General features: G+C 50.9%; 1 non-coding gene across 1 annotated transcript; it reads right to left on the bottom strand.

The window, feature by feature from the left end:
* Positions 1 to 10,679: 10,679 nt before the first annotated feature.
* LOC122241672 lies at positions 10,680 to 10,783 on the bottom strand. The gene has a single exon (XR_006221911.1). It is a non-coding gene; the product is annotated as a U6 spliceosomal RNA (small nuclear RNA).
* Between the last annotated feature and the right edge of the window lie 286 nt (positions 10,784 to 11,069).

The following is an 11,069-nucleotide window of genomic DNA, read 5'->3' as shown; positions in this document are numbered from 1 at the left end:
GACGGTCTTTTATATGGCCTGTGGTGAGTTTTGCAAGCCTCAGCTCATTTTGGATTTATATCTTGCCAGTAGTTGTTCTAGAGACCCAGCTTAGTGTTGGTATGGTGCCCCTTTCCTGCCTGTTGGCCATGATTCGGTTGATCTGTGACCACCTTAGCATGCCTTAACCCGGGAGGGGACAGTCTGACCACTGGCCCATCAGTGACCCACAGCAGGTGGCAGTGCCTACTTCATTTAGACTCCAGCGCTCTGACATGTGCAGACCACCCAGAGCCCACCCAGAGTGGGGGATCAGGAGGGGCTCCTTGATGGGCAAAGTGGGTTATCCTTCCTAGTCTTGGGGCTGCCCACCTGTCTCCTTTCTGCTGGTCCTTCGGGAGCCGTGTCTCCTCGTTGGGGCTTCTTTCTTTACCACCTGCCACTTGAGATCCTAAACACTTCTCCTCCTGCTGTGGCCAGGGTGGGGGTGGGTCCTATTTGGCCTCATAAGCATGGTCTTTTTTTTTTTTTTTAAGTCGCTTGGATCATTTAAAAAATATTATTATTATTATTATTATTATTATTATTATTATTGAGAGAGTCAGAGACAGTGCGAGTGGAAAAGGGACAGAGAGAAGGAGAGAGAATCCCAGGGAGGCTCCTCTATGCCAGCGCAAACCACACCTGGGCTTGAACCCACAAAACCATGAGATTATGACCTGAGTCAAAACAAAGAGTTGGGCGCTCAACCAACTGAGCCACCCAGGTGCCCCTCATTCTTTTTTTTTTTTTTTAATGTTTATTTATTTTTGAGAGACAGAGGGAGAGAGAGCGTGAGTGGAGGACAGGCAGAGAGAGAGAGAGAGAGACAGAGGATCCAAAGTAGGCCCTGCACTGACAGCACAGAGCCCGATGTGGGGCCCAGACTCACGAACTGTGAGATCATGACCTGAGCCGAAGTCAGACACTTAACCTTCCGAGCCACCCAGGTGCCCCTAGCGTGGTCTCTTTTGACCTGAGGTCACAAAATGTTTCCCTTGTACCAAGCGGGGCTCACATTCATTTCTTGTCAGGCTAAACTTGCCCAGTCAGAGCTGGGAACCAAAAGTGCTTGCAAGCTGTGTGCTGACTTAGGACAAGGATCAGGGTAGGGGAGCCTGGTGGGTAGAGTAAGAGGCCTGTCTGCCAATGCCCTGCTACTGACACTGATGGAGCCTCAGGAACTTGCTCTGGAGAAGCAGGATCCCAGGCCCCACCTTGGAGCAAGATGGAGGCATTGAAATCAAGAATCACCCCCCATGCAAGATTTTGGACTTCTTAAAAATAATTTTCTTAAGTTTATTTATTTATTATTGAGAGAGAGAGAGAGAGCACAAGCTGGGGAGAAGCAGAGAGAGAGGGAGACACAGAATCCGAAGCAGGCTCCAGGCTCTGAGCTGTCAGCACAGAGCCCGATGCGGGGCTCAAACCCACAGACAGTGAGATCATGACCTGAGCCAAAGTCAGGTACTTAACTGACTGAGCCACCCAGGCGCCCCTTGGAGTTTTTATTTTGAAATAGTTTTATTTTGTTTTTTTAAATTGTTTATTGTTTTAATTTGAGAGAGCGTGAATTAGGGAGATGGGCACGGGGTGGGGGGAGAGAGAGAGAGAGATTGAGAGAGAGAGAGAATCTTAAGCAGGCTCTACACTCTGCATGGAGCTCAGCGTGGGGCTCGATCCCATGATCCTGGGATCGAAATCAAGAGTTGGACGCTGAACTGACTGAGCCACCCAGCCACCCCTATTGTGAAATAATTGTATAGATTTACACAACAGTTGCAAAGATAGTTCACAAAATTCCTATACACCCTTCACCCAGCTTCTCCTAATGTTACTATCTTCCATAACCACAGTACATTGATTAGAACGAAGAAATTAGCATTGGTACACTGCCATTAGCTAAACTTCAGACTTTATCCAGATTTCCCCAGGTTTTCCACTGGCATCCTTTTTCTGGTCCAGGATCCCATGTCACATCTAGTCGTCATGTCTCCTTGGTTTCTCCTAATCTGTAACAGTTTCCAGGTCTTTTCTGGTCTTTCATGACATTGACACTTTTGAATAGCATTGAATATTACTAAATAGGTCAGGTGTTTGGGAATTTTGTAGACTATCCCTCATTGTGGGCTTTTCTGATCTTTTCTCATGAGGAAACAGACAGGTTGCGGATTTGGGGAAGAGGACCTCAGAGGTGAAGTGTCCTCGTCACACCCTGTCCGGGCACAGGATATCAGCAAGACCCGCCGATGCTGTATACACACACGCCTGTATCTATTGCGGTCTCTCTCTCTCTGTGTACATATGTGTGTGCAGTTAAGTAAACATAATCCCAGGCTGATATCTCCTCCTCTCACCCGGCACTGTAGGGTTCACTCCAGCAGCTCCTAGCATTTTCCCGGGCTCTTTGACGGCAGTAAGAAATGCTGCACGTTGCAGGAAGGTTTCCATAAGCTGAAGTTCTCGGAGACGCCGGCTTTCATCTGCAGGTGCCCTTGACCTGGCAGATGCTTTGCTACCACACATTGGAGTCCAGGTGAGCTGACACGCTGCTGGAGTGACACTTCTGAGCCCAGGCTGGGGCCTAGATCTGCCCTGAGGCTGCGCGGGATCTAAGGTGACCACTGCTCAGGGGACTGCTTGCTCTGCGCTCGTTGAGGCCTCAGACAAAGGCTGTGAAATCAGGGGGCCAGGCTCAGAAGAGCCATGGGGGCTCCCTGTCTTGTTTAATTCATGCTCCCCCCTTCCCCCCCCCCCCCCCCGCCGCCTTCCGTATCAAGGAAAGTAACAGGGACTTAAGCTAGGACAGTGATTTGTTAGAATCTCGGGTGCCTGGGCTCAGATACCAGCGAGCAGGGCGCACGTTCAGGGACGAGGTGTGTCCAGTTAAGCGATGGTGTCGGCCAGCAGGCGAGCTTTACCGTGGCTGTGATCTCCCTTTGCGCTTCATCCTGTGTCGTCACCAGGGAAGACGTCTCTGCCCCCACACATCTCCCCTCGTGGGTCCTCGGCCTCCCCTCCGTCAGCCGCCTCTCCCTGCCCACCCTCCGGTCTCTGCCATCTCCTGGAACCGCTGTCTTGCCGATCATGTACAGGTGGCCCTTTCCTTCCAGTCTTTTTCTGAATCTCTTACTCTGTCTGCCCACCCTGTTGCTCTGCCATGAGTCACCTTCTTCCTGCCTCCTGTGGCCTCTCGGCCAATCGAGTTAGGTACCGGTTGCCAGCGCCCTTCTCTGGTCTGTGCTCTCCGGTTGCAACCTCACCAGCTTGGCCAGTTCCTGAACGTGGAGCCCCTGCCTGCACTTGCTCCTTCCTGGTTTGGGGCAGCAAGCCAGGCCCTCCTTGAAATTCCTTCTGTGGCGGTACGATTGGTTTCCATCTCTCCACCGCTGACCTGTGATTCTTTCAAACCTTTGCCTTTCTCTGTCAGTACATCTGGAGAAGCCTTTTCAAGTAGGATTCAAACTCCAGAAGTCATAAAAAGAAAGACTGGCCAACTTGAATAGATGGGAGCATCAGGCGCCTGGGTGGCTCAGTCGGTTAAGCGTCCGACTTCAGCTCAGGTCATGGTCTCGTAGTTCATGGGTTCGAGCCCCACATCGGGCTCTGTGCTGATAGCTCGGAGCCTGGAGCCTGCTTTGGATTCTCTCCCTCTCTCTGCCCCTCCCCCCTGCTCACGTGCATGCTATTGCTCTCTCTCTCCCAAAAATAAACATTAAGAAAAAGATAGCAGCAAGACTCTGGATGTGAAAACGTCTTGGGCACAACCAGACAATCTAGAAAAGAATACTTATTCCTCTGCTGGTCTGTGATTTTTTGGGGGGGGGGCAGCAGATGAAAGCACTCGATAACCCGGCAGATCAGAGCGGAGGGCTGTCCATAGGAGACAGTGATTACTGGACAGAGAAAGGAACTAAGTGTGTCGACAAATCATGGCCAGAACCCTTGCTCACACTGTCCAGAGGTACAGGAGACAGCAGAGCAAGACCTATCAGCAGCTACCACAAGCAAGGCACATTGTAGCTCCTCCCACTGAGAGGATGGGGGGCAGAAATGCTCGCACTGCCCTCATGGCACCTTGTCTTCTTATACCGTAGATTCCACAGTAAGTTATGCCGGCAGCCACTTTAGGGCCAAGCTTACCTGCATAAACAGATTTTCTTGTTAAGAAGATACAACCCATCCTGGATTCTGTTGCCCATCCTCGGCCACCAACAGAATGGCGGCTTTATCTCATCACATCGGGTGAGCCTCCCTGGACTCCTTGCACGGGTCAAGCTCATATCACAAAGGGATGGTCTCCTTAATACACCAAGAACTACTAGAAGTCAGTAAGAAAAAGACGATCCATCAGTTTAATAGAAAAATGGTCAATATATGATTAGAAAAGCAAACAAATCATTCTTAAATATATGAAAGAAACTCAATCTCACTCATAAGAATGACATGGAGCTATTTTTTGACTTATCAAAATTAGCATAAATCAAAAAGTTTTATAGGATACACATTTGATAGGTATTTGTGTTTTGCTCCTAATTCCAGTGTGTGTGTGTGTGTGTGTGTGTGTGTGCGCGGGGGGGTGTGGGGGGGGGACCGGGAGCTCCCCAAGCCAGCAAGCAATGCTCAGACACCAGCTGGGTGTCCTACAATTCCACTCAGTTCTGACACTGTGCACCCACAGGTGCAGGGTTCAGTCCTAGAAGACTCCCCTCCTCTTCAGACACCAATCACAAGCCCGGGTTGCTACCTATGCTTCTGACCGACTGGCTTTTAATCAGAGGTCCCTACTAACCCTTCCTTGAGTTCGATTCATTTGCTAGAATGGCTCACAGAACTCAGAAAACCTGTTAACTCACCAGATTATCGAGGAATTGAAGGATATGAATCAACAGCCAGATAACGAGATACGTAGGGCAAATTCTGTGCCAAAGGAGCTTCTGTCCCTGAGGAGTCTGGGACCGACATTCCTGGCTCCCCAGGAAGCATCCCCAGCTTGGAAACTTTCCAAAGCCCCACCTTTTTGGGGTTTATGGTGGCCTCCTACAGAGGTGCGATTGATCAAATCCTTGGCCTTTGGTGATCAGCCCCCAGCCTCTTTCCCTCCCTGGAGGCCACGTATTCACATTGGTTTCCCAGGCAACCAGCCCTCAGATTTAGGTGCTTTCCTAAAGCCGCTCGTTAACATACCCCAGAAAAGGGTTTGTGAATAACAAGACACCCATTCACCTTTGTGGCTGTGAATAGATTTCAGGAACTGAGGACAAAGACTGAGGGTCATACCAAAAGATGCTCCCATCACTCTTACTGCTGAGCAAATTCCAAAGGTTTTGGGAGCTATGAGCCAAGAGCGAAACCCAAACATATATGCAAAATATGTTTTGGTTGTCTGAATGACCAAATATATATATATTTCTTATAAATCACAATATCATGGTGCGGCTGTGAGGAAACAGGCACATCACTGGTGAGCGTGTAAGCTGGTGAGAAATTTGGCCTTGATTATCAAGTCCTTCTACTCTGACCCTGCCTAGCAGTTCCGCTCCCGGGGATTTATCCTGCAGAGACTGTACATGTGCAAAATGATAAGAGATATACGCAAGTTAGTTATTGCAGGTTTCTTCCGATTAGCAAAAGATTAGAAATAAACCAAATGTGCATTATATAAAGGGAACTGGCTAAAAGAATTGTACATCCATGTGAGAAGCAAGTGAGATGATTTATTTTCAGAAATACCAAATGAAAGTTGTGCTGTCTAGTTAACGGTAGGTTTACATATTGGAAATATGTATGAGCCCCCCTCCCCCACCTCAGTGGAGTCCCAAACCCTCAGACACTTCACTTCCTGGTTCTTCTTCCCCCTCTTCATTTAGTAGGCTTGTTTTTCGAGGGCTTTGCCTGAGTATGTGCCAAAGAACTGAAGTCTGTGCATCACCTCAAGGAATGTATTTTTGGCCTTACCTGGGCATAGGCTACTTCTGGGTAAGGCTGTAAGCCCTGTAGTACTCAGCCAATGAGGAATCAAGGGAGGGGCTTGCCTCTGTAATGCTCATCCAATGAGGAATCAGGGGAGGGACTTGCATGCTAGGAGATACATTGCCTGCTGTAATTTCCCTGAGTGTGCCTGTCCATCAGGCACCTTCTCTTGCAAGAATGTTGAGTAAAGCCTGGCTTCACTGTATTCCGAGTCTCTGAATCCGACTTTGATTGGGTCCGTGGGCCTATTTCTCACAATCCGTGCGCTCTGCCCTGCAACGTTTACACTTTTTGTTCTCTTCTTTAACAGGATTGAATATATCTTAGCTCCAAACTCAGAATGGTATTTAATGGAGACTGTTAGATGCATTCCCGCCAAGTCAGGAGCAAAAGCAAAAGCCCACTAGTAGCAATATGATTTAAGAATGTACTGGAGGGGCGCCTGGTTGGCTCAGTCGGTTAAGCGTCCGACTCTTGATTTCAGCTCAGGTCGTGATCTCATAGTTGTGGGATCGAGCCCTGTGTTGAGCTTCATGCTGGGCATGGAGGCTGCTTGGGATTCTCTCTTCTCTCTCTCTCTGTCTCTCTCTCTCTCTGTCTCTCTCTCTGCCTCTCTCTCTGCCTGTCCCTGGCTTGCTTGCACGTGTGTGCATGCTCTCTCGCAAAATAAATAGTTAAAAATAAAATATTAAGAAATAATAAAAATAAACAAAATTCTTAAAAAAAGAAAAAGAATGTACTGTAGGTGCTAACCAATGCAATCTGGGAAGAGAAGAGAGAGATCTACAAATCTGAAAGGAGAAAGGAACCCTTTCACTATTAGAAAATAAGATTATCCGCATCCCTGGAAATTCCAAGCGAATCATCCAAACAACTACTACAAGCAGCAAGAATTCATGAATCCCCAGTGTACAAAACTCAAACACAGAAATCAGCAGCCTCACGCCCCGCTTCAAGGTGGTGGCCCATCCACAAGACCAGGGAAGCCCTGTCGCACAATCCCTGTAGCTGCACTTCATTTGCTGTAAAATGAGTTCTTTGGGCAGAAGCAGTGCTGTGCAGAATACCACCATGACTAAGGCATTTTGTTCATCTGCTTTTGGCAAAGGTTCTTTGGGCAGCCAGTATCTGTGGGTGTCCGCTCCAACTCAGCCCCTGAGACAAGGGAGTGGCCCCTGCTATCACAGAACCCACCCCCAGCAGGAGGAACAGACAAGGGCACTGGCATGTGCCCAGCGCTATAGGAATGCAAGGAGTCTGTAATTCAGGCGGGAGGGGACCAGGAGGGCTCCCTGGAGGAAGCAAAATCGGAAGGGTGATAGAGGTGGGCAAAGGGTGGAGGGGGGGTGGTTTCCAACAGCAGGCAGGAAGAACAAGGGTGTATCTGGGGCACCCTAGGAACTCAGTCTGGCCAAAATATGACCTAGGAGGGCACTAACTGAAGAAATACGGGCAGCCCTTCAGTCAGCAGTGTTGGGCTCAGTCGAGTTGATGTGAAATGTTGGGGTTCGAGAGTGAATGGTCAAGAAAGAATTCTTGAGGCATCTTTGGTGCAAAAAGGTGGATTAATTAAAGCACGGGGACAGGACCTGTGGCTACAGCTGCACTGGGGGCGTGACTGACTGTAAACTTTCAAGTGAGGACGGGTTTAGGGAGAGCGTTAAATCTCTAAGGAATTTGGAGGCAAGGTTTCCAGGACCTCGAGGGGCTGGCTTCTGTTAGGATACGGTTATTTACTCCTGTCTAGTAAAACCTCAGTCGTGAGACCCTGCAGGTGTGTATCAGTGGGCCATCTGTTTGGAGGGCTAGCATGTATCTGAGGGCGGGGGTAGAGATAAAGGAAGCTTTTATATATTATATGAAGTTATTATAGAAAAGTTTATGTATTTTTTTATGTATTAAAGAAGACTTAGAGGATCCTGGAGGTCGGGCCAATGGCGAGCTAAGGTTGCCTTTTGCCTCTAGCAAAGTATTAACTTGAGGCAGCTGCGTTCCCAGAGGAAGGCCACTCTGTCTCAGGCACTTGTCAGCGGCTGCAAAGGGTATTTCTTTCTTTCTTTTCTTCTACATTTCTTTTACCTTGTTCTCCACATCAGAGCGAGCCACTATTTGGGGTGGGACTGTGGAGGCTTGGGGGGGGGGGCGGTGGGAACACACATTACATGAGGGGAAGACACTGGGGGTGCTAGGGAGACGTCGGCAGGTGGGAAGGAGGGCAGGAGGCCCCTCTGAGACTGTGGTCCCAACCTTGGCTGCCTGTTGAAAGTCTCCCAAGAAGCACCATGCTGGGGGGGGTGGGGCAGGGACCTCTGGCCATTCCGTCACACGGGAGGGGCCAGCCCCCTAGCTTTTGAAATGAAGGGGCTTGGAGGTCAAAAGGGCCATGTGGGAACCATCAAGAGACAGAAGGTGTGCATGGGGTCGGGTGGGGGAAGAGTAAGGCATACACACAGCTGAATTAGTGACAGCAATGAGGGGGCCAGGACCACAGCCTGGGGGCGGGGGGGGGGGCAGGAGCTGGGCACGGCGGACACTTCAAGGAGGGAGAAGAGAACTGAGAAAACAGATCATGGGGGTGGGGGACCAGCATGTAGTCAGCCTCTGTAGGACCCCCACCACCTTCCAGGAACCTTCCTGAAGGGGAGCAAGAGTGGTCTGGGGAGGGCAGAATGAGGCCAAGGCTGAGACAGGCCTCTGGCTCTTGGGGCGTCAACGTTAGCCATCCTCCAGCCGGGGACAGGAGGAAGATCTGCCGGCTGCAGAACATCTGGTTGGTCCACCTGCCTTCTTGGGCTCGTGGTCTGGACCTCCTTGATTCAGGTTTCTCTGTCCGTTCGGGTTGCTGATTGAGAGTGTGGTCGGTGGAGGGGTGCTCTGAGCCCCTGCCTGCCCGGATGGAGGTCAAGGTAGCGATCAGGTCAGTCCCTGGGTACAAACCTCATTGTCTGGGTTTGCTGGCTGGGGTGATGTGTAGAGACTTGGACGCTTTGCTCTCAGGGTGGGAATTCGCTTCCTGCAAAGCCAGTGCAGAGGCTCTGACGAGGTGATGGGCTACTGTAGACAGAATAATCTGGGCAGATATTCGTGGTTGTGGAACCCGCATGGTGTGGTCTGGGGTTGGAAGGATGGCGGGGGATTAGGGGAAGGATATAAACGTCACCCCTCCAGCACACGACTATGCCCTCTTGCCCCTTACTGGGGCCTCAGGGGAAGCTACCCTGCTTGCTTTCTCTTGATTCTCTGTGGCCGGCTGGGTGGGCCTCTCCCCCACGGGGACCACCCTGCAGCAGCAGGGGTCAGCATGTAGCCAGAGGGCCTGGGTCCACTCTGGGCACGACCGTGTGCCATCAATCCAAGGAAGGCCTGCACACTAGGTGAGCCACAGCCTCCCTGCATGAGGAGGTTTGGAACTCGGGGCTCAGCCGGCCCAAGGTCAACCTCCATGTCTGTCCTTACAAGACACATGACTTTGTGCAAGTTGCTGTTTCATCTGTAAACAGGGGACCATAACAATCTCTCCACAGGGCCGCTGGGAGACTAAGCGAAGCGTGTGTACGAAGTGATCCCAGCGCCTCGTGCGACGAACTGTTCATCGACTGGGACCATTTACTGCACGCGGTGGCAGCCTCACCGCAGGAACGCCTCCGGCACGGAGCCCACCGCTCCCACGTCTGCCCTTGCAGAGTCCGGGTGAGAGAGGGTTACCTGCCCGCCGGCCCGGGCACCCGCCGACTGCATTCGAGCCCCAAATCCTCCAGGAGGCCTTGCTTCTTCCCCGGCCTTCCTGGGACGCCACAGCCCCCCAGAGTGGCCCCACGGCACTCTGCACGCCTGCCTTTGCACCCCACTTGCTGTGTCCTGGGGCTTCTCCCCTGCCGACTGTGAGCTCCGGGAGGGAACCGCCTCAGGCTTCCTGTTCGTCTCTACCACGTGCACCGCACTGCTCAGGCTCCCAGGCAGGAGGCCAGTGTTGGAGGAACATTCTGAGGTCTGCAGAAGCCAACTGTGGACTCTGTTCTTTTGCAGCAGACACGTCAGAGAGCTGTACTTTTATGAGTTGCGGGGGTGGAGATGATTATTTGTCCGGGACATTTGAACCTGAGTCAGAATGGTCTTAGAGGGCAGTTCAGCGTCAGGGTCATGTGGAACTAGGCCCGGGGGACACTTTCGACTGGCACCACACAGGACTGTAGCTCAGGGAAAGCGGACCCAGGGCCCAGGGGCAGAGACAAAGGGAGATGAGAAATACCCAAACGCAGAGGCCATCCAGGTGGCCAGGGGACGGAGCTCAAAGAAAAGCAAAAACTAAATGGATTTAGTTCCATTGGCCTCTGGCAAACCGAGTAGATGCGTCTCCTGGATGTGGATTTGCACTCCCTGCCCGTAATGCGTTTCCCAGCACGGCTGTCCGTGGACTGATGGAATGAATGCCTATTTACCAGCATGGCATCCTGCATAGTACTTTTAATTAAAAAAACTCATTTCACAGCAAATGAAGTCAGGCAATGGACTTGTGATCACGTAACTCACGGGTTTTTACCGCATCCCTCACTGTGCAGAAACAGCTGGATAAATAGAAGAGTGAAATGGCCCATGGAAGACTCAGCTACAATGCCATGGGGACACAACATCCTGAAAGGGCAGAGTTCTGCCTTTTTTTCCCTCCGAAGGTTTTTTTTTTGAGAGAGAGAAATCTGGAACACTTCACAAATTTGCGTGTCAGCCTCGCACAGGGCCCGTGCTCATCTCTGCATCGTTCCAATTTTAGGATAGGTGCTGCCGAAGCGAGCACAGGGCAGAGTTCTACCTTAAAGGCTGCGGTATATGCTTTGCCTTTACTACTCTCCCCCAACCAGAATTCATGGGTCCAGGAATCCAGGGATGGGAGTGGGAGTGGCTCCTCTCGCGGGTCCACTCAAAGTGGCTCTGCTGACTTGGAGATTTTGGTTTTCAGAGCAGGAATGTTTCTACCAGGGAACACAGCAATGGTTCCATTTTTTTTTTTTAATTTATTTATTTTGAGAGAGTGCGTGCATGCACATGCGCACAGCTGGGGAGGGGCAGAGAGGAGAGACAGA

Source organism: Panthera tigris, chromosome C1 (assembly GCF_018350195.1).
Source record: "Panthera tigris isolate Pti1 chromosome C1, P.tigris_Pti1_mat1.1, whole genome shotgun sequence".
NCBI classification, from domain to species: Eukaryota; Metazoa; Chordata; class Mammalia; order Carnivora; family Felidae; genus Panthera; species Panthera tigris.
The sequence above is the reverse complement of the archived record's forward strand: the minus strand, read 5'-3'. Positions and strand labels throughout refer to the sequence as shown.